The sequence below is a fragment of the Miniopterus schreibersii genome (genome assembly GCF_964146895.1).
Source record: "Miniopterus schreibersii genome assembly, chromosome: 1".
Lineage (NCBI taxonomy): Eukaryota > Metazoa > Chordata > Mammalia > Chiroptera > Miniopteridae > Miniopterus > Miniopterus schreibersii.
Window position 1 is genome coordinate 123,171,669 of NC_138101.1, and position 21,530 is coordinate 123,193,198.

At 37.6% G+C, this 21,530-nt stretch overlaps 1 long non-coding RNA gene across 1 annotated transcript; it reads left to right on the top strand.

The window, feature by feature from the left end:
- The first annotated feature begins 1,492 nt into the window (after positions 1-1,492).
- Positions 1,493-12,379, top strand: LOC308560857. Its single transcript, XR_013999395.1, has 4 exons — positions 1,493-2,486; positions 5,023-5,198; positions 10,429-10,671; positions 12,091-12,379. It is a non-coding gene; the product is annotated as an uncharacterized lncRNA (long non-coding RNA).
- The last annotated feature ends 9,151 nt before the right edge of the window (positions 12,380-21,530 follow it).

The window sequence follows — 21,530 nt, forward strand, 5'->3', positions numbered from 1 at the left end:
AGGAAGGGCTGTGGATCCCACAGAAGAAATAATACTCTCTTTGTATAAATTCTTAAAATCAGGATTAATTCGGCCATGCCTTTCTCTCTGTAACACTCCCATTTTGTCAGTCAAAAAGCTTCAAAGACCACTATTCATTTAAAAAATCTCCCAGAAGCTAGAACAGGCACTATAGATTCAATGAAAACATCTTAGAAACCCCAATCTATGGGGAAGACTAAAAAAATAAACCACACAATAAAGAAGACCCTAGTGAAAATACGCCAGAAAACACATTTGAAATAGGACCAGGCATTGCCTATTGTCTTATTCCCAATTAGGGTAGCACCCCAAAGTGGACCTAACTTAAGCCATTTTGAAATAGTTTATGGGAGACCCTTCCAAATTTCTGTTTTAAGAACATACCCTTTAGATTTAGAACATGAATCAACAATCAAACAATATGTATAACATTTAGGGTAAACACTAGCAACTTTGCTCATTGCAGGTCTATCTACCCATCTGACAAGCCCTTACACCAATTCCAGCCAGGAGATCGAGTCTTACTAAAGATCTGGATGAGTCAAGGTCCTGAACAGCAGTTAGCCAAGCAAGGGCCTGGTCCCTGTAACATCCTACTGACAACGCACACTTCCCTAAAGCTCACAGGAATTAAACCTTGGATCCACCAAACACGGATAAAGTGGGCACCAGCTGAACAGGACTTGGATCTTGCTGCTGCTGTTGATACTGCAAGGGAAAGCTGGACCTGCCCTCCTGAAAGAGATTTAAAATTCCTCTTTCAGAAAAGGGCAGCACCTTCCAAAGCTAAGTGACAATGTTACTTTTATTATTATTATTATTTTTTGACAATTGCTATACTTTATCCCCAGGCTTGGACTGATAATGCCTTTGTCCCCATTTCTGAGACAGTGGCTTCCTAGGTGAACTTATCCCGCTGTTGAGTGTGCCACCCAAAGCCCTGCTCAGGATTAGCTCATGGGGATCCGTTAGTCTCTCCAGTTTCTGATTTCACTGCAATTCTCCCTGCTATACTAGGCATAGCCCTGACTCAACATTTGATTGCTTGTCTACACAATAGGTCTCACCTTGGAAGACCATCTGCAACACTGTCTCCTGAAATATGAAACAGTCTACCAGCTTTGCTTGTTCAGCAGTGCCGTCCTCTAGACACCAGAATGCTGCCTTCTGAAGACAGCAACCTTTCTCCCTCACATAAAGGCCCCCCTTCATTCTTGACCCCCCTCTTCCTTTAGTAGATAGTGAGAATCTCTGGTCCTAGGGATACGTAAGACTATGCCCTTTGACAGCAGGAAGAAATTACAGAAGATGAGGACTTCACTCACTTACCCTTGTAAGGTTACAAGGGTTCAGAATTTTGAAGGGGGGAACCGTTACCACAGACAGTCAGTGAAGCACCAGGGAGTCTCCCCCATTGGCCAAGATGGCATTGGGGAAGGTTCTTACACAGAGTGGGCCAATAGCTAGAAATATGAATGGATAGGGTCTGAACCTGCTAAAAGCTAAAAATATGAATAGACAGGACCCAAGCACACCAAAAGCTAGCAAGATAATTGGATAGAAAAAAATCCTTCCCTTCCCTATCCTTGTAAGAACCTCGGGTTTGAGCAAGAAGAAGAGATGGTCTTTGGAATGGAGAGAGTTGGTCTTTGAGATGGGAGTCCACCATTCTCCCAGGTCACATGGCACCTGAATAGAACCTCTTTCCTTTTGCACCAGCACCTGCCTCATGAGTTTGGCTTTTGTCGAGGCAGGCAACCAAACCTCTGTTTTTTGTTCAGTTACAACTTCACTCAAAATATCTCAGCCTTCCTCTGTTTTTCACTGAGCCAAGATGGGTGGCTTCTGTTCATTGTGGAAAGAGGCTATCTTCTTCCAATGGCCTTGTTTCAATTCTTATCTTTAATTATTAAAATAATTATTAATAGGGTTAAATACTTAGTCCAATGCTTGCCCACAGTAGGTGTTCAAAAATGTTAGTTTCCCTTTACTTAGTTCCCATTTTCTCATTGCTCACCTCTAAGCTATTTCTCTGCCATCACCACCACCCCTTTTTTAGAACTTTGGTATATTTCTTTCCAATGTTGCTATGTTTTGGGAAACATACTGTTTGTACTTTTTTTCACTTGCTTTTTTAATACGAGCATTTACTTGTCAATATTATTAACTATGATTTTTGATGACTGCTAGACATTCCATCTTACTAAGCTTTACTTGGTCATTTTTCCATAGATGCTCATGTGTTTACAAATAAGTCTTTGTTCGTATTGCTGATTATTTTCACTAGGCTTCTAGAAGTGGGATTACAATGGTAAACATTTAAAGAAGAATAAGAAAGCCAGTTTGACATTAAGGATTGGAAGTGATACTGCTGTTTTCTCACCAGCACAGTACTAACATTTCAAGTCCCATTGGTATTATTACAAAAGGAATGGCTTATGAATCTCCTTCATTTTTTACATTTTGTAAGTAGCATCACTTTCACGTAACTTTTTATAGTGTTACACACTGTTCAGTCAAAACTATGTGGATTTGATCTCTGCATTGTAAAAGTTTACAGTCCAGCCCTGGCTGGTGTAGTTTAGTTGGTTGCATGTTATCTATGCACTGAAAGGTCACCGGTTCAATTCCTGGTCAGGACACATGCTTGGGTTGTGGGCTCCATCCCCAGTGAGGGCCTGCAGGAGGCAGCTGATCAATGTTTCTCTCACACATTGATGATTCTCTCTCTCCTTCTCCCTTCCCCTCTCTCTAAAAATCAATAAAAATATTTTTTAAAAGTTTACAGTCCAAGAAAGACATACTGATGCAGGCAGTCTAGGGCAATCACAGTTAAAGGAGAAGGACCCAAGTACATTTGTTACATAGACTGAGGAGTGAAGACCAGTGGGGACCACCTGAGACACCCAGCCTTCACCTGGGCCAAGACTGTTTGGTCTGCTCATTCTTTCTGAAGGTCTCTTTGTAACCTATTTCCTCCTCTCTTACAGTACATGATAACAAGTGGCTGTTGTCAGAAAGGTACTGTAACCACCACATGCTTTGTTCTTTAACTTCTTCCCCTTGTACCCTCTTAAACCACCTTTCCCATATTATTCAGGTCCCCAACTAACCCGGTCCTTAATCAGTGGCAGGTGGGGGTGGAGTGGCACTGGTTTGAAAAGCTTACTGGATCTCCTGTAGCTAGTCAGTTGTGTTTGGAAACCATAAGTCCTGACCATGGCTGTCAGACCTCCCAAACACCATCTGCTGCTCATCCGTCATCATCATCTTCAGGTACTGTGCTCATCTGGCTGGGCCTCCTCCTACCACCCTCCTCTGCAGCTGTCCCATGAGTGCCTCCATCCTTGACATGAAAAGAGAGCCCATCTAGATTCCAGGAACAAATCCATCCTTGTCTGTGTCATTCCCACCGATGAAAAAAATAACATTAATAGCAACAACAAATATTTAGTGAGTGCCTACTATTATTCATTTAATTGTTGGTCATTCCATTCCTGGCCATGACGAGACATGCTGTAATTTACTCCTGAAGAGATATGATGACACATGTGGACAAACATATTAGCACATTATCACTGGCATCAAAACGAATATCCTCTGTTTACCCAGACAGGCCTAAGGGAGGGGGGAAAAGCAAAAAACTTACTTGTGTCAGTGCTCTGTGCCAAGTCCAGGAATGGTGCTTGACCTGCTTCATCCAGCGAGCCAAATACAAAGTTGGAGGTTGTCAAAAGTCAAGGTGTTGTCAATAAGAATATTCACTAAAATAAGGACTTCATTCTTGGGCAGATTCTTTTTCTGTGGAGTATCTAATCCCTTTACTTAGTTTTTTGTTCTTCTTGAGCCTGATCTGTAGTTGTTTTACTGTATTTCAGCTACAAGGATAGTAGAAATAAATTAGAAAGAACTTTTTATAGCTTTTTTTTCTATATCGGATTCATCTAATGTGAACTTCTTTTTTTGATTATGTGGTTATGCAGTCATCCATTTTAGCTCTCTTACCACTGACTATCTGAGAGTCAATTACCATCAAATATCCATCCACTCAGGATGAGTTACAAGTTATGGCATGTGCTTGGTGAACAATGCTAATGCAATTTATTTTACTGTTTACTCTCTCATCTTGGAGTAATCAGCTAGTAAAACAAAAATTATAGATTGGTACTTAAAAAATTCTGTTTGTAGAGATTCTGTCCCATGCATATCAGATTTAAATTTCTTTTCAAATTTATTTTACTAATTATACTTTCTGTGCATAAATTACATAATCATGTCCTTGGCTCATTTATCCATTGGGATATTGGTAGTATTCATAAATATGTTTAAATAAATTTTCATATGCTTGGAGATATCTATTTTTCATTTTTGGTGAATATTTTTTTGTTCTTATTCTTATTTTTATTGCTTAGAAGTTAAATATTTTTGTAACTATATTTGACCATTTTATTTCATTTCTTATTTCTCCTTTTGCTTCAATTATAAGAAAATTATCACTTTAAAGTGGTACTAAAACCCTTATTTTTCCCAACAGGGTCCATTCCCTACCATCCTTGAGATATTATACTGATACTCTCTGGGCCTCAGAGCCCAGGAGCCATAACTTTTTAATACATTATTTTCACAAAAGTTGAATACTTGTATTATGACTTCACCTGAGCAGTTATCTGCAGAGTGCATTGTCCATCTGTTTGTCCTAAATTTAGAACTATTTGCCATGTTTTCTGATGTCTAAGAGTTCTATGGCTTACTCCATTCATACCTAAGTTGGTACTCAGATTCACTCATTCACTCACTAATTCATTTATTTATTCATTCACAAATTCATTAATTTATTCATTTATTATTTATGATTTATGACACAGAGACTCAATGGTAGCCCCCAATGAGCCCAGCTTCCTAGTGTTTACCCGTGAGTGTGAGTAGGGCCTATGACTTGCTTCCAATTGATAGAATGTAATAAGAGTAATATGTTCCTCCTATAATTGTGCTACATAATAGAGGACTCTGTCTTACTAGAAGATTCATCCTAAAGACTGTCCTTGCTGGCTTGAAGTAAGTGACCATGCTGTAGAAGCCCACTTGGTGAGGAACTGCAAGCAGCCTCCAGCCAACAGCCAGGAAGAAGCTGGAATCTTTGGTCTTAAAGCTTCAAGGAAATGAATTCTGCCAAGAATGTAAGTGAGCTTCGAAGGGGTTCTTTCCCCAGTTGAGCCTCCAGATGAGACCACAGGCCAGCTGACACCTTGATTGCAGTGTTGTGAGACTCTAAGTAGAGAGACCTTTTAAGCCATGCACTGACCTGAAGAAACAGATAATAAATGGGTGTCATTTTTAGCCACTAAGTATGTGGTAATTTGTTATGCAGCAACAGAAAATCAATACACTGCATTATGTTAAATACCACATATACATTCTCTTAGTGTTTGAAGTAATTCCATGATCCTTATACTAATATTATTCCCATTTTACAAATGAAGACGCTGAGGCCCAGGAATTTAACTGGATAACATTCTTCTCTCAACCATTGTACTATCATGGCACATTTCATTTAAATGTATTTCCTTATTTCACAGATTCAAGTTTATCACTGTTTTAAACTTATCTCCTGAACATATTGACTATATTTAGAAGTCCTACTAAGCACACCTAGTACACAAAGTAGATGCTTTTATAAATTCAACATTATAAAGAACTTTCTTTAACTCCTTTGTGCTGTATTTTACCATATGGCTCACAGAAATAACATTAGATTCATAAATAAGAAAGTTTCTCTTTTGTGTTAAAACAGTGATGGATTTTGAACTATTTAGAAGGAAGAAAAATTATGACTCGTAAAAAGCCCCAAATTCCTAGAAATTTACCTGGCATTAGAACACTCAAGTAAACATAAATTAGAAGGTGATGGGTTTGGGATTCTGTCTTTAACTTTGCTGAAAGACTAAAACATTTTATCCTGTCTCCTAACTTTCCCATTTCTGATCAAGTATAAAGAAAAATTAGGAAGTGGAGAGATTTAAAAATGCTCTTTATTTTAACAACTAAAGTCTTATTTGGTTCAGTGTTCTGAGGAGCTGACATGGGATTGCGACCTCACTATAGGGTCTTTTTTTTTTTTTAACTTAAAAATTTTTTTTTTGAATTTTTCATTTAAATCACTTTTAACTTTCAATTACAGTTGACATAAAATATTATATTAATTTCAGATGTATACCTTAGGGATTAAACATTATATAACTTACTAAGTGATCATCCTTATAAATCTAGTACCTGCCTGACACCATACATAGTTATTAAAATATTATTGACCATATTTCCTATGCTGTACTTTATATCCCACGACTATTCTTTAACAACCAATTTGTACTTCTTAATCCCTTCACTTTTTTCACCACCACCCCCAAACCTCCTCCCATCTGGCAACCATCAAAATGTTCTCTGTACAAGTCTGTTTCTGTTCTGCTTCTTTGTTTATTTTTAAAGATTCATTTATTGATAAATTTGTATTTATTGCCATTTTATTGTTCATATTTTTTATCTTTCTTTTCTTCTTCTTAAAGAAGACCCTTTAACATTTCATATAATACTGGTCTGGTGGTGATGAACTCCTTTAGCTCTTTCTTGTCTGGGAAGCTCTTTATGTCGTTCAATTCTAAATAATAGCTTTTCTGGGTAGAGTAATCATGGTTGTAGGTCCTTACTTTTCATCATTTTCAATATTTTTTGCCAATCCCTTCTGGCCTGCAAAGTTTGTGTTGAGAAATCAGCTGACAGTCATATGGAAGCTCCCTTGTAGGTAACTAATTGGTTTTCTCTTGCTGCTTTTAAGATTCACTCTTTGTCTTTAACCCTTTGCATTTTAATTATGATGTGTCTTGGTGTAGGCCTGTTTGGATTCATCTTGTTTGGGACTCTCTGCACTTCCTGGACTTGTGTGTCTGTTTCCTTCACCAAGTTAGGGAAGTTTACTGTCATTACTTTTAAAAATAGGCTTTCAATTTCTTGCTATCTCTCTTTTCCTTCCAGCACTCCTATGATGTGAATGTTGGTACACTTGAAGTTGTCCCAGAGGCTCCTTAGATTATCCTCATTTTTAAAAATTCTTTTTTCTTTTTGCTGTTCTGATTGGGTGTTTTTTGCTTCCTTATGTTCCAAATCTCTGATTTGATTCATGGCTTCACTTACTCTACTGTTGATTTCCTGGAAGTTATTCTTTATTTTGGTTAGTGTATCCTTCATTTCTAACTGGTTCTTTTTAATGCTGTTGAGGTCCTCACTAAATTTCTTGAGCATCCTTATAACCAGTGTTTTGAACTCTGCACCTAGTAGATTGCTTGTCTCCATTTTGCTTAGTTCTTTTTCTGGAGTTTTGCTCTGTTTTTTGTTTTTTTGTTTTTTCAGACAGGTTTCTTTGTCTCATTTTGGCAGCCTCTTCGTGTTTGTTTATATGTGTTAGGTAGAATTTCTGTGTCTCCTGGGCTTGGTAGAGTGGTCTATTGTGTAGGTGTCCTCAAGGGTTCAATGGCACTGCCTCCCTGATCACCCAGGCTGGTAAATTCAGTTGTGCAACACCCCCTCCTGTGGACTCTGTAGACCCTCTTGTTGTAGTTGAGCCTTGATTGCTGTTAGCACATCAATGGGAGCGAATTACTCCCAGGCTGATCTGCTGCAAAGACTGGCTATGACAACCAACCACCATGGATGAACAGCTGTGCAGGGGTCCTCCCCACAGATTAGGACTTACTTGAGCAGGGCTCTGGTATCCACTGAGTGTGTCACCATGGAGGTGGTTGGGTGATGTTTTGATGTGGTCTGAAGCTGTCCACAGGGTGCATTGATTCTGGGGCCTCCTGGGAGATACAAGCCTGTACTTAGAAGTCAGGCTGCTGCACCCCTGCAACTGTTGAAGACAAACACACTCAAGGTCAGTCTGGGACCAGCTTTTGCCCCCGCAGATGGAGTGGGACCAGAACCTCAACCCACTACAAATTAGCGGTGGCTGCACCCGCCCAACTCCGAAAGACAAAGTACTACTGTGTCTTCTAATGAAAGTTCTTTCTATTCTGCAGTTATCAGATGTTAATTATTCATACTGCATGTTTGAGGGTCTTAGAGTCAGACATTTACCTGCAATATTTGGAACACCAGTGGAGGTCTATACCAACACAGAATTTATACAGCAGCTGGTGCTAGTCAAAGCTAATGATGGAATTTCAGTTTAATAAAAAGACCCCCAACTGAGTACACCATCTTGAAAAAAGTATACTTATCAAATGGCTTTCAATCAGTTCAAGAGAGACACCTTAATTGGGAAGAGGAAGCTTTTCAGAGCAGTTTGTCACCGTGCCAATTCCAGATCAATAACTCCATGTTTGCTCTTTGGTAGACATATCTTTTACTCCCCCCTCCCCTTTTTACTGAATTTATTGAGGTGGCATTGGTTAACAAAATTATACAGGTTTCAGGTGCACAATTCTGCAATACATCATCTGTACACTGTATTGTGTGCCCATCACCCCAAGTCAAGTCTCTGTCCATCACTATATATCCCCCCCTACCCTCTTCTACCTTCCTTCACCCCCTCCTCCCCCAGCAGTCACCACACCTATATTCTGTGCATTTGGATAAGGAAGCCTTTGTTTCTTTTGACAATGTTAAATGATATCTTCTTTTAGTTCACCTCTGTTTAATAATAATAAACATGAGCAAAATTTAGACTTGTGATTATGAAGGTCAATATTGTTTTTAAATTTTAAAATAAATTTTATACTTTTTGTAACAGGAAAGCAGTGCTTATGAAATTTTTATATTTCAAAAAATTGTTTCATTGAAAGTAAATTATATAAGTAAAAGTACACTATGGTGGTTTAAGTATAAGAACAATATGCAGAGCAATGATGACGTGGATTCATATTTTGGAGAAGAATGTATAGAGTCATCTGCTAACAAGAAACAAAAAGAATGGGTTTATTTTGGAGGAAAGATTTGGAAAACTAAAGAATAATGTGACTCCATCATCAAGTCTTAGTTTCCTTATTTGTTAAAAGGAAATGTTCATTCAAACTGGTGGCTTTCAAACTGTTTGTAGACAACTGGTCTCAGTGATGACAATAGAGGGCATTATGCATTAGGCAAGACAGGTGAAGGAAAGGAGGGTGGTGGACACGGAGCCTAGTATGAAGTTCAAGGCAAAGTTTGAAGGAGAGGGCCCTTTCTCACTTCAACCAGGGCATATCTTCTCTTTTCTTTTTTTCTCTTTTTCTCCTTCTTTTCTCTCTCTTTCATCCCTCCCTCCCTCCCTCCCTTCCCTTCTCCATTCTCTCTCTCTCCATCTTCCTTCCTTCTTTCCTCCCTCTCTTCAAAAATCTATATCTATTTATGTAGATATAAATTAGCATATAAAAGTATTGTTTCTGTATAAGATTTCTTTTTTAAAAACAGGGCTTTACTGCTAAAACATAATTTGAGAATCACTGGACTAGACAATTCTAAGTGCTTTTCCTTCTATGAATTCCTTCCTTCTAGTAATTCTTTAGTTACTGTTAGGATTTCAAGTTCCAGAAACAAAATAATAGATGAAATTAAAAACCTTTTAGAACTCACAACAAATACCTATCTTCATTAATTGTAGTTATGCTAAGAGGCAAAGCCATGGGTGAAATGGCATGTTGCAGACCCCTACAGACATATGGGACTAGGATTAATAGGTCTCTCTTTTTTTCTGAGTAAATATACAGAACAGAGCCATGCTCACATAGGCACTTAATCTAATAGATGATATTTGGACAGACTGACAAAATTGTAGTCTAATTTTAAAAACCAAAGCCTCTTGCATTTAGAGAATCACATACTGTAAGAGTCAGTGGGATACTTTAAGATAATTTTCCTCATTTTATATATTTACTCATCCATTAAGTCAATAATTTTTTACTGAATTTGAGTGTGTCTGACACTATGATAAGTGTTGGGGTTATAGTACATTGTCCCAATCCATATAGAGATTATGTCTTAGTGGAGGAGACAGCAATTAAATAATCATACACATAAGCATATAGTTACAAATTTTTATAAGTGCTATTAAGTAAACGAACAGGGTTCTCTGAGATCATATGTTAGAGCATACATGAGAACACTAGGCTGGAGAGAGCACAAATGACTTACCTCAGTCACTGAGCCATGTGCTGCAGAGCTGGCACTGAACTTAATCAGGTGTCCTCTCTGTCTCACCAGCTTCGCTGTGGCAGTTTAGGCCAAAGGTACAAGCTGAGTGATGGAAATCAGACATCTATGAGCCCCTTTCCTGGCTTCCCCACTACTTTGAAATGCTGGGCAGCCTTGAGAGGCACCTAAGTGTCTGCACTAAGAATGGAAGCTTCAAATTTTCAAAAATTCTTTTCACCTTTTAAGGTCTCTCTGCTTGCAGTGTGGTTGGCTAGAGGCTGAAAATGGTTTGCAGAGGTAACAAAGTCTACAATTAAAGAAAATCAAGTGTTTGGTGGCTACAGCAAGACTACTAATTATTAAAACTTCAGGCTGCAACCAGGTTCAACAGCTTCTTTGAGTCTACTTTGTCTTGATACAAGTGGTTTTCTTTCTATAGAAGGTTCAGTCCAAAATATACATCAATTTCCATTACAAGCCTTTGCACAGGTAAGTTTACCAGACCTATCAATTAGAAGAAAACTCAAGTTAAACCATCATTGTTAAAATTATCAACTAACGGCAACTATAATGAACTCATTTCTTTGTTTGGAGCCTGAGCCTGTTGGGATAACTTTCAGCTCATGGATAGCAAGGAGTTTGAGATTATTTTCTCTGGAAAGAAACTGAAGAGTGGGATTTGGGTGGGTGTGGTTGATGGCAGGTTCATATACTTTGGAGATCTAAAAAACACACACATTGAGAAGCTTTGCCTGTTTCCATGGATGCCATCTACCTATGGGAAGCACCTGCCACCAGCTGGTAACAGTTTAAGTCCTTTTTAATGTTCAATAGGATAGGTGATTCATTTGTCTCAATCTACAGTCTAAATCTTAGTCAAGTGTCATGAGTTTGGAATGTTTCATTTGTTTTTATATGATCAGATTTGCACTCTTATTATATTTAGAAATTATTTGCACAGATATACTACCTATAAATCTTTGCATTAATGAATAAATGGGGTTATAGTATACATGTTGGGGTTTTTAGTACAGATGATTTTTTTCCTTTTGCAAACCCACTACCTTCACATCTCCTTCCCCCACCGCATCCCATGCTATCAAACTGGCTTACATATCTCCATAGTTTTAATCCATGCTCATACAATCCTATGGAAGCACATATGTGTACATAAAAATATATATATTCCCATGCATGGGTTTTTTGGGGCCATTTTTAGAAAAATAGGATCATATTATGTACTCTTCCTACAATTTGTCTTTTTTGCTGGGAAATAACTCAGGAGAATGTCTCCAAGTCCACTGGCATAGTCTAGTTTTTACTACTTCTATAATGTAGCTGCACTGTGACTTACCTTATTTCCAGTTCTCTGCTTTATGAACAATGCTGTGATTAACTCCCTGTACATGTGTCCTTGTATACCAAGGCTTTTCTTTTTATAGGATAGCTTTCGAGAAGTGAGAATTCCAGGTCAAAGGATATGGCTATTTAGTTTTAAAATGTTGCTAGATTGTTTTCCAAAATATATTGTAACAATTTTCATTTCCATCAGCAATAATGAGAGTAGCATTTCTCCCTGTATCCATGCTAAATTGGAAGTTATTGTCCTTTTTAATTTTTTCCAGACTGATGGATTTAAACTTCACTGTCACTTTATTTTCCATTTCCTTAACTACTGGTGAATTTAATATCTTCATAAATTTGTAGGCCATTTGGTTTTGCATCTCTGCAAGTTGACAATTTAATTTTTTTTTAAATTTTGTATTGTATATTGGAAAAGCTAGTTGTATAACTTTGTAGTTTCATCTTTGTTAAAAAATTTTTTCTAAATTTCTCATTTGTCTATTTTTGTTATTTGAAATATATATTTTTATATAGCTAAAAATTTATATTTTTTTTCTTTTACAGCTTCTAGGTTTGTTGTCTGGGTTATGAAAATTTTCCCATATTTGTACCTTCTTGAAGAATGTTTATTCTTTTATTTTTATGCTTAAGTTATTGACCCATCTGAAGTTATTTTTGTATATGAATAGTTCAACTTAATTTTTATACATCATTAAAACATAATCCACTATTTCTCACTGAATTGGACATTACCTTCATTATGTATTAATTCTTATATATATTTGTCTGTATGGAAATAGTACAATAATTAATAAATAATATTACAAGAATAAATTTTTTTTTGTGTACTCACAGCTGTAAACCTACTTTTTCTCTACCCTATGTGTATATTATATATATGTATATATATTACATACACACATACTTCTGGATTCTATGTCCTGTTCTACTCATTTGTCTATTCTTATGCAAATGCCTGATTTGTTCCTAGTGCCTTTAAGAGATAGTCTAATGTTTGATAAAGCAGGTCACTCCTAATGATTTTTCTTATTTTTCTATTTAAAATACTATTGGGTAGCATGGATCAGACTGACGAACTTCAGAGGGATGGAGGGGGGTGGGAGGTGGTGGGGAGAGATTACCCAAAGAATTTATATGCGTATATGCACAACCCAAGGACTCAGACAATGGTGTGGTGAGGGACTGGGGAGGGGGTGGGATGGGGTAGAATGGGTCATTGGGGAGAAAAAGGGACATCTGTAATATTTTAAACAAAATATAAAAATTAAAATAAAAATTAATTAATTAATTAAAAAAAGAAGTCAATGTTAAAAATATATATGCACATATAGTTGTTAGTCATCAACATTCAGCAATTCTGTATTTTCCACAAGATAGTGTTATAAAATTAAACACATCATGATTAAAAATAAATAAATAAAACACTATTGGGTTGCCTCTTCAGGGCTTTGTCCCTTTGAGTGAGCTTTGAGGACAATGAGTGTAAGCACAAGTCATATGTGTCTCTCCTGGACAGAAGCTTTAGGAGTCCAAGTATGATTTGCCTCATTCTCTTTGCCTATCTTGGTGATGGCAGAAACACTTGTTGAGATAAAACTTTCTTCAGCCTGGGTTTCTAAGCGACAATGATGAGCGGAACCACCCTCATGATCCACATTGGACATGTAGAATGAGGGAGAAATAAACTTTGGTTATGTTAAATCACAGAGACAGTGAGTTTGTGTGTTACTGCAGTAGCACCTAGTTTATTCTGACTGATGGAATCGTGAGACTTAAGTCAGATAATATGTATAAAAACACATTCCAAAAGCAGTAAATATTAGCCAATACAATTAACATTACTAGCAAATAGCAACTATAATGAAGCTATTCTTATGTCTGGAGACAGCGCTTTATGACCATGTGGTTTATTTTCAGGTGATTAAGAAGATACATGTACCAGAAGAAAAGTCTGTGCCACCTGCTCAACACTGTAGTGAGAAGTTCAATGCCTATTAAAATGCAAACCATTTTGCATTGATAAGATGATAGCCTATTAATGTAAGGAAGGAAGTTTAGAACACATTTGAAGATAATGGCTTATATTAGGTATTGTAAACTGGTGGCTACTTTACCAAACCTAGGCAATAGATCAGAAACACACACACACGCACACACTTCTGGCTTCTCTTGAAAAAACTGGAAGACCTTGAGACTGTGAGGTCATATTTCTGCCTTACCCAGACCTTTGGTGCTGAGTAACTGCGCTGTCTAATTCACCAGTATCCCCCACCCACCCCTTATTTTCTCATACCCTGTCTACTTTGCCCATTTATATTTCCTACTGGCCCAGGGTTTATATGAATTGTGACCCCTGGGTATTTATAGAGAAGGAATCAGGAATCGTTGATTATTTCTTGAGTAGCAGGTAGAGTGAGCTCTAGGTATGAAGAAGCTAAAACACTACAATGGAAGGGCAGGTGAGGTACTGACGCCTCAGCCATTTGGTGTCTTTTTGATAGACCTCGTTAGTGGAGGAAGAGACATTTCTTTCCCTGCAGAAAAAAATAAAAATAGACCTGTGAATCTCAGCAGCAATTTTCATCAAGTCAGTTCTAGACCACATGGGATAATTATCTCAACCCCCCTCATAGGGCGAGAATTACAGAAATGCCATTAGTCAGAAAACAAATTTAGGAAAACATTTGCAAAATCTCTTGTCCCTTTGGAAGAATCTTAATACAAGCTATTAAACTGTCATTACAATTTGCAAACTGAACCTCCTCCAGCTTTTATTTAGTAAGGGGGACCCGACAGAAAAGGGATTGGATAGAAAGGTTAAGAATCTAGAGTGTTCAGTGTATAATTCCTATCCCCCAAAGTCCCTCTTTTGTTAATCACATTCATTCTGGCTCTATTTTCATTAAAAGAAAAAAACATCTCATACCACTACCACCATAGAGTCTGCTAACCGACTCCATTCTCAAAAGTAGACTCTCCAAATAAAAAACATGCCTCTTGTTACATGTACAACCAATAAAACCAAACCAGCCTGTACAATTTAATGTAGCCTCACTGCAGACTTCCAGAGTACCTAACACTATTTTATTAATGTCCTAATTTAATTCATGGTACTGGTAACTATGGTGGGTATCTGATTGCTCCAAAGTAATGACTGTGTCTTCTGAATTCTCTGGAACTGACAGTGGGATTGAGAGTGGGGCATTCTTGGATCTGTAATGAGGTACCTCTTTCTGTTTCCTGATTTTTTTAAAGGTCATGGAGAGTTGGTTGAAGAAGAGGGGAACATGGAATATCTGGTGTGAGATGATCTAAAACTCAAATTTACCACATCAACGAGATGTCACTTCAGTTCTGTTTATTTGTTGGACAGGAAAGGGGTGGAAATTAAAAAAAAGTCTAGAGTAACCTTGTGGATTAAAGACTTTCTCAAGTTAGAGGCAAGGACTTTCCACCTGTATTTTTCAAACACAGACTTTTTAAAAAAATTAACTTTTCAGACTTTTAAAAAAATTAACTTAAAAAAAATTAACTTATCAATATTGTCTGTGGTCAAATGCAAATACCTTAGAAAACTGCATCATTGCTGATACCTTGTTAAATAGCTTTTTCTTCTTCAAGGAGAATAAAGATCATTTTCATAGAACTGTTATATAACTTCAAATGGAATAAATACAATAGGTAAATGAGTTGCTTTCTATTTTCATTCTACTTATAGTGGAGGAATTTTTTAAATTATTTTTATTCTGGATGTTAGTAGCTTCCTTCAAAAAATACTCTGGAAACCTTCTATAAATGAAAGAAATGTGTATACTATGTAAATTCAAAGTGTGCTGTCCTCATTTACCCAGTGGAATTCAAAATAAGCCCCAACTTGTGAACATATTAAAGCAGATTGAAATGGATATTAGCAGGATTTGTAAGGAGAAGCACTCCAGGCAGTCAAACATGCTATGCTCGAGAACTTTGATAATGTTGTTTTACTGATAATTACCTGCCGGCTGTCACCTCGAAGTGGGATTTCATGAAGGTTCCAGTATTTAAATATTATATTCAGAGCCAAGCCTGCAAAGACACTTATACCAATCTGCCCACGTCCATTTTATTTCACAATTATATGTGTCTCTCCTCATGAAAAGCAATGCAGTTAACTCCCTTTTAATTGTGTTTGATCTGTGTGAGCAAGAGAACATCAATACCAAGCTCCCGCTTTCCTGGTCCAGAGCAGGTCCTGCCTTCTCTCCCCGCCAGACATCAGCAGACAGCAGAATTACTGGAAAGCAGCACTTTCTGACTGGCATGAATATTCATCTGTCCTCAAAACTGGTTGCTGGGGCAAAACAAACACCCCCCACTTACATTAACTAAAGGTGGTTTAAATGGAAAGGACCACCTTATGTGGTCTCCTGGGCAGCTTGTGCTTGCAGGTCTTCTGCTCTGCAGATAACTTCTTTCTCTCTGCCACTACCTCCCCTCACACTTTTCTCCCCTCATACTGAACTCCTAATTAAATTTAACAGTTACAAGAGTTTAAACTGTATACCTTTTTAATTGTGTCCTACTTTGTATTGGCTGGTGCACAAGTCTGAAAATGGATATTACAGCTTTTTATGATATAATATCACCCTAATTGGTGCTTCATAGGCCGTGGCTGAATTCTTTTCAATTAAGCTCTAACATACAGTAACTGTTTCTCTCTGCAAATGCTGGAAAGCCATTCACTAGAGAGGACTGGTACTGCACAATTCCGAAGTACCTTAATGTGTCAAAAATGTTTTGTGAAGAAAGCTACACTGTAAATGCAATCACCTACATTGGTGTTCCCATTGTTAACTGGGAGTGAAAGTATTGCTAATTGTCCTGCGTTTTAGCTGGGTTTTTAAAGCATTATGTAGTAAGTACACCGGAGGGTCAATTTGTGAAGTGAAATACTTAGCATGCAAAGCGTAATACAAGATGCTGTGTAATACTTGACCTCTCAGCATAATAAATGTAGCAGTGAAACGCTGTGCATTCAGTACTCACTGAATAGAGCCTTCGCAATGGAACAAAACCAGAAAATGTTCTCTTCATTCCTTTTTTTTTCCACTAAGCGAAAATTATTCTTTATAATGGCCATTGCAGCAATTAGCTGGCATTTGGTAGAATAAATGTGCAGAAATAGCAATTTCTTATTTTAAATGAGATTTTGTATGGAGCCTGCAAATTACTTGAGGTATATGAATAATTGTGCCTTAGCTTTATGCTGCAGAATAGGGTGTGGGTGGGTATAAAGATTTCCTATTTGCAGTTAAATGTTTAGACATTTTATTATTTTAATTTCACTCACAGTCTGCCTGGATTGACCCTGCTTTCCCATTGATCATTTCATGTGCGCCTGGAAGCAAGTATGCAGATGGCGGGAGAGTCCCAATTAGTGCACCATGTTTTTTATGAATGTGACATGTAAGTGCAATCAGGTCTCCTCTGGAGGCAATGGCGGTGCTTAGACTCTGGAATCCCAAATCAATACAATTTAATAATCTGCAAGGAATGAACTTTTATCGATATTGTCTGTGGTCAAATGCAATTGGAAACTTCATTAAATTTTTATCCAAAGTTTTTCACGTTATTGAAATGCATTCTTCCAGGTATTTGTGATTCGTCTAATTAGCCTTAAGTAGGGAATTTTTCTCTCTCTCAAAGTGACTCAGTTAATTATGTCCATATATTCATAATTATAAGATGGATGAGTTGGGTAAAACTGAAATTATGAAATCTGCAGGGAGATTCTATGAGGTTTAGGATGTAGACTACAAAGGTGGGAGGAGGGGATTTGGAGCAATGAGACGCCGCATCCTGCGTATTCCGAGTTTTCTCTAATTCACTAAGCATTTGGACCCAGCAACTTCCAAAAGCTGGTTGGAGGCAAGCACGCAGTGAACAATAATAATAAAAGAGCAAACACTGCAAATATTAAGAACACTTGACTGAGGTGTTGAAAGTTATTTTTAAATGAAAAGTTCAAGAGAGTATATAGTTTTTAAAGGTTAACTATTAAAACAGTAAAAAGAATAGTTTCTTTCACCCCCTGAACACCCCCCCCCAAGTTCTCCTACCGCATGTATTTTAGCCAGTTTCTTACATGTCCATTTCCCACATTTTAAGTCCTTTCTTCTTATTCTTGTTCTTCACACATTTTACCTGTATATTCCAATTATATATATTCTACATGATATCTTATGTTTTAAGAATTTTATTTTTCCCTAGGCAACTTTTCTAACTCAACAACTTTTACATTTAAAATTATGTTTTGGGTTATTTTAATAAAAAGACAATCAACCCTAATTTTTATTTTACCTAAGACCTAAGCACAGGCAACTTTTTAAGTCAAAATCATTTTCTTTCTACCATTGAGTGATGCCAAAAATTCCTCTGCAAAATGCTATAATAAAGCAGCCCATTATCACATGACCTAGCTTACCTTTTAAATCCAACCTGTGATACTGCAAAATTGTAAATAGCCCCAATTAGTTATTATTAATCTGATCTGGGCAGAATAATGTTCTCAAATAGCAAGTGGGTACCAATCCTTATTCCCTCTACAAACAAGACTTATCAGCTCCTCTTCCTCACAACAAGCCCCAGGGAGGGTGCTGGGCCGTAACAGTACCATGTTTGCCAACGGTTATGCTCAAGATCACACTGCATAGCCACTGGCCAGAAAGAATTGTACATGGTTTCTGTCCTATTTTAACTCCTCATGATATTTTTCCCCAATGGGGCCAAAAAAAAAGTCACAATCAGTTTTAATGTTTAAAATGATTTATAGTAAACCTAGGTAGTTGACTGCAAAATAAATTTAATTTTCTAAATTGTATAGATCCTCCTCAATTTATAAGATTACAATATGATAAACCCATGGTGAGTTGAAAATATCCTAAGATGAAAATGCATTTAGCACACCTAACCTACTGAACATCCTAGCTTAGCCTAGTCTCTCTTAAACATGCTCAGAACACAATATCCCAAAAACCACTGGCAGCACAGTACACTGTAGAGTATGGGTTGTTCACCCTGGTGATCGTGTGGCTGGCTGAGAGCTGAGGCTGGCTCCAGGTGCCCAGCACCATGAGAAGTATCTCACCACATTGCTAACCCAGGAAAAGAGCAACATTCAAAATTCAAAGTCCAGTTTCTACTGACTGAGATATGCTTTCACACCATCATCAAGTTGAGAAATTGTTAAGTCCAGCCATCGTAAGTTGGGGACCACAAAGAAATGAAATGAAAGAAAGTGAGTCACGATATTTTCTTGCTCATTCCTTTCCAAAATGCTCCTCCTGAAACTTTCCAAAGGAGAGCATGGTGGACTGAGGGTAAAATTTCATCCACATGCAGGTGCCATGTAACTGTTTGAGTAAAATACTGGTGTGTTAGAGCAGAGAGAGGGCAGCTGTGTGTTTCATATTGCTGTTAGTAAAGAGCAAGGCCTAGTCATGGTATCACCTGGATAATTCTTTTCATAAATTATTTCATGTCATTGTGATCATAATATAAATCTTCACCACATCCTGAGAGGTAAACAGGGGGCTTTATAGTTAATAATAACAAAATAAGTGACACAAAAGTGTTGTGTATTTCACCTGGAACATTTACCAAAGTGTAACCTTTCTCTTTCCAAAATTGAGTAGTATTTATGTAGGGGATTTTTGGGGGGTTTTGATTTTAGAGAGAAGAAGGGAGAGATATATATGAAGAGAAACATCAATGGGTTGCCTCCTGCATAGGGATAGAACCCACCACTTGGGTATGTGCCCTGATGGAATCGAACCCGCCCCCTTTTAGTATATGGGATGACGCTCCAACCAACTGAACCACATGACCAAGGACATAGGGGATGGTTTGAGTGTCTGCATCAAGACATAGCCTTTCTTTTCCTGTATCCCAAGGGAATGTCCAAGAAAACACCTAAAGTTTCCTTGGAAAACTTCAATGAAGAGTTGGAGCTTCATGTGGTTCACTCAAACCAGATGACTCCATTTTCCAAATCTGTTCTTGCTCTCCTACATCCTGCGTCCACTTGGGATGGGCTCCTTTGGAGATTGCCTCCTCATTCCCACTTCTGGTTATCCAACTCCTTCTCTTTCAAGTTCTAAGTCAAATGGCCTCTCCTCCATGAAGCGTTTTCTGCTGTCGTACTTAGAAGGCATCCCTCACTCTTCTGAACCATGAGAGCAATTTACCTCTCTACCTCTTGTTTTTTGTGTGTGTGTACATTTCATAACCCTGTTTGACTCTAGGTTTCCTGGCAGGGGATCATGTCCAAACTAATTCCAGTGCCTTACACATTGTGAGCATACAATACGTACTCGAGTGTGTAAATTTTACGAGCAAGGTTCTGACTGGTTACCCATTATTATATATGGGCTAAGAGTTCAGAACAACCAAAGGAATGTCAGCATTCCAGGAATGACTTAGCCTACACTCTAGAACACATCATTGAGCTTTTCCGATATTCTCGGGAGTTTCCAGATAGCAGGCAATTTCTGGGGCTTAGATTTGTCTGGATCAAAGATAAACTAGTTCACAAATCAGTTGGGAGCTTTTGCTACTCCCACAACTGCTGTGCAAAGAAATTCAGAATATAAATTAGCAATACTTCTCAATCAGCCCTCAATCATGAGCATAGTACATATGGATCTTTGTGACCTTGGACAAGCCGTATAATCTTTCTAAGCCTTGGTTTTCCCCATCTGTAAGTTGGGGCCATAATGCCTACTTCACATAGTTGTTTTAAAGATCAAAAAATTAAGTGTCTAATGGATAGAAAAGTGGTACCATTGTGGCAGCGCTATTGAGAGTCATATGATACACTTTGTCTTTATTAGAAAAGGATGGCCCTTTCTCATCTATCAGAAAATTATTCTAATAAATATATAAATCGATGATGTCTATGAATTGACTGCACTCCCTTAGAATGTGGTACCCTTCTGTACTATACAACTGTGCACAATCACCCAGTATCTTGGTGATAATAATTATAATGATGATGGTGGATCCTTCTTATTTTTAACTGTCTGATGAAGTTTTGGCACTATTCCTGTAACATGAGAAAGTCCTGAGAGATGAGGCTACTTTAAAAAAACACACATATCTCACTGTATTATAATTATCTGAAAACAGTTCTACCTCCATTACTAGACTGTGTACACAACATGAGGGGAGGGGTCAAGATCAGGCCCTGCATATAGTAAGTGCTCAATAAAAGCTGGTTGAGTGAATAGCTGAGTCTGCACCTCCACCACACTCTAGCTTCTTGTTTCTTCTCAACACACCCAAGAGGTGACAGGTTGAGATGTGGTATCAGAAAAAAATAATTTCCTATATTTGATTTTTCCTTCTCTCAACACTTTTAAATATTTTAAAAAGCAATTGCTTCATATTGAATAACCACAATATAAATTTGAACCATTAAAAAGTTCTTTCCTGATGCTTATGCTATATTGAGCCTGAGTTTTCATGTTGTTTAAAGTCCAAAAACTTCAAGGTACACATAAAGTCCCTTGTGCTTCTAATAGTGTCCCTCCTATGGCAAAAAAGTTGCTGTGGCATCATGGGACTTTTTACTTTGTCCCCATGTCTGGAGACATAAAAACAGATAAATTCTAATGAACCATAGTCTCTTTTATGGATGTTTGTCATTCTGCTTACCTGGCAGAAAAAAATCAGTTGTTTGTTTTTTTTTTAAAACAAACAAACAAACAAACAAACACTAGTAAAAGCTAAGTAACATTTTTTAAGGGGTGCATACCAGGAGCTACAGCAAACATTGTATTGTTGGAGAAACTATTTATTATCCCCATGGTACTGAGCAATTGGACGGTTCTCTTAAGTTATATAACGATTCCGGGAAAGAGCAGAATCAGAACCCAGGTCTGTTTAGATCCATAATCTGAGCTCTCAGTCCTCCTTCCCCTGCTTTCCATCTCTGCCCCATGCAA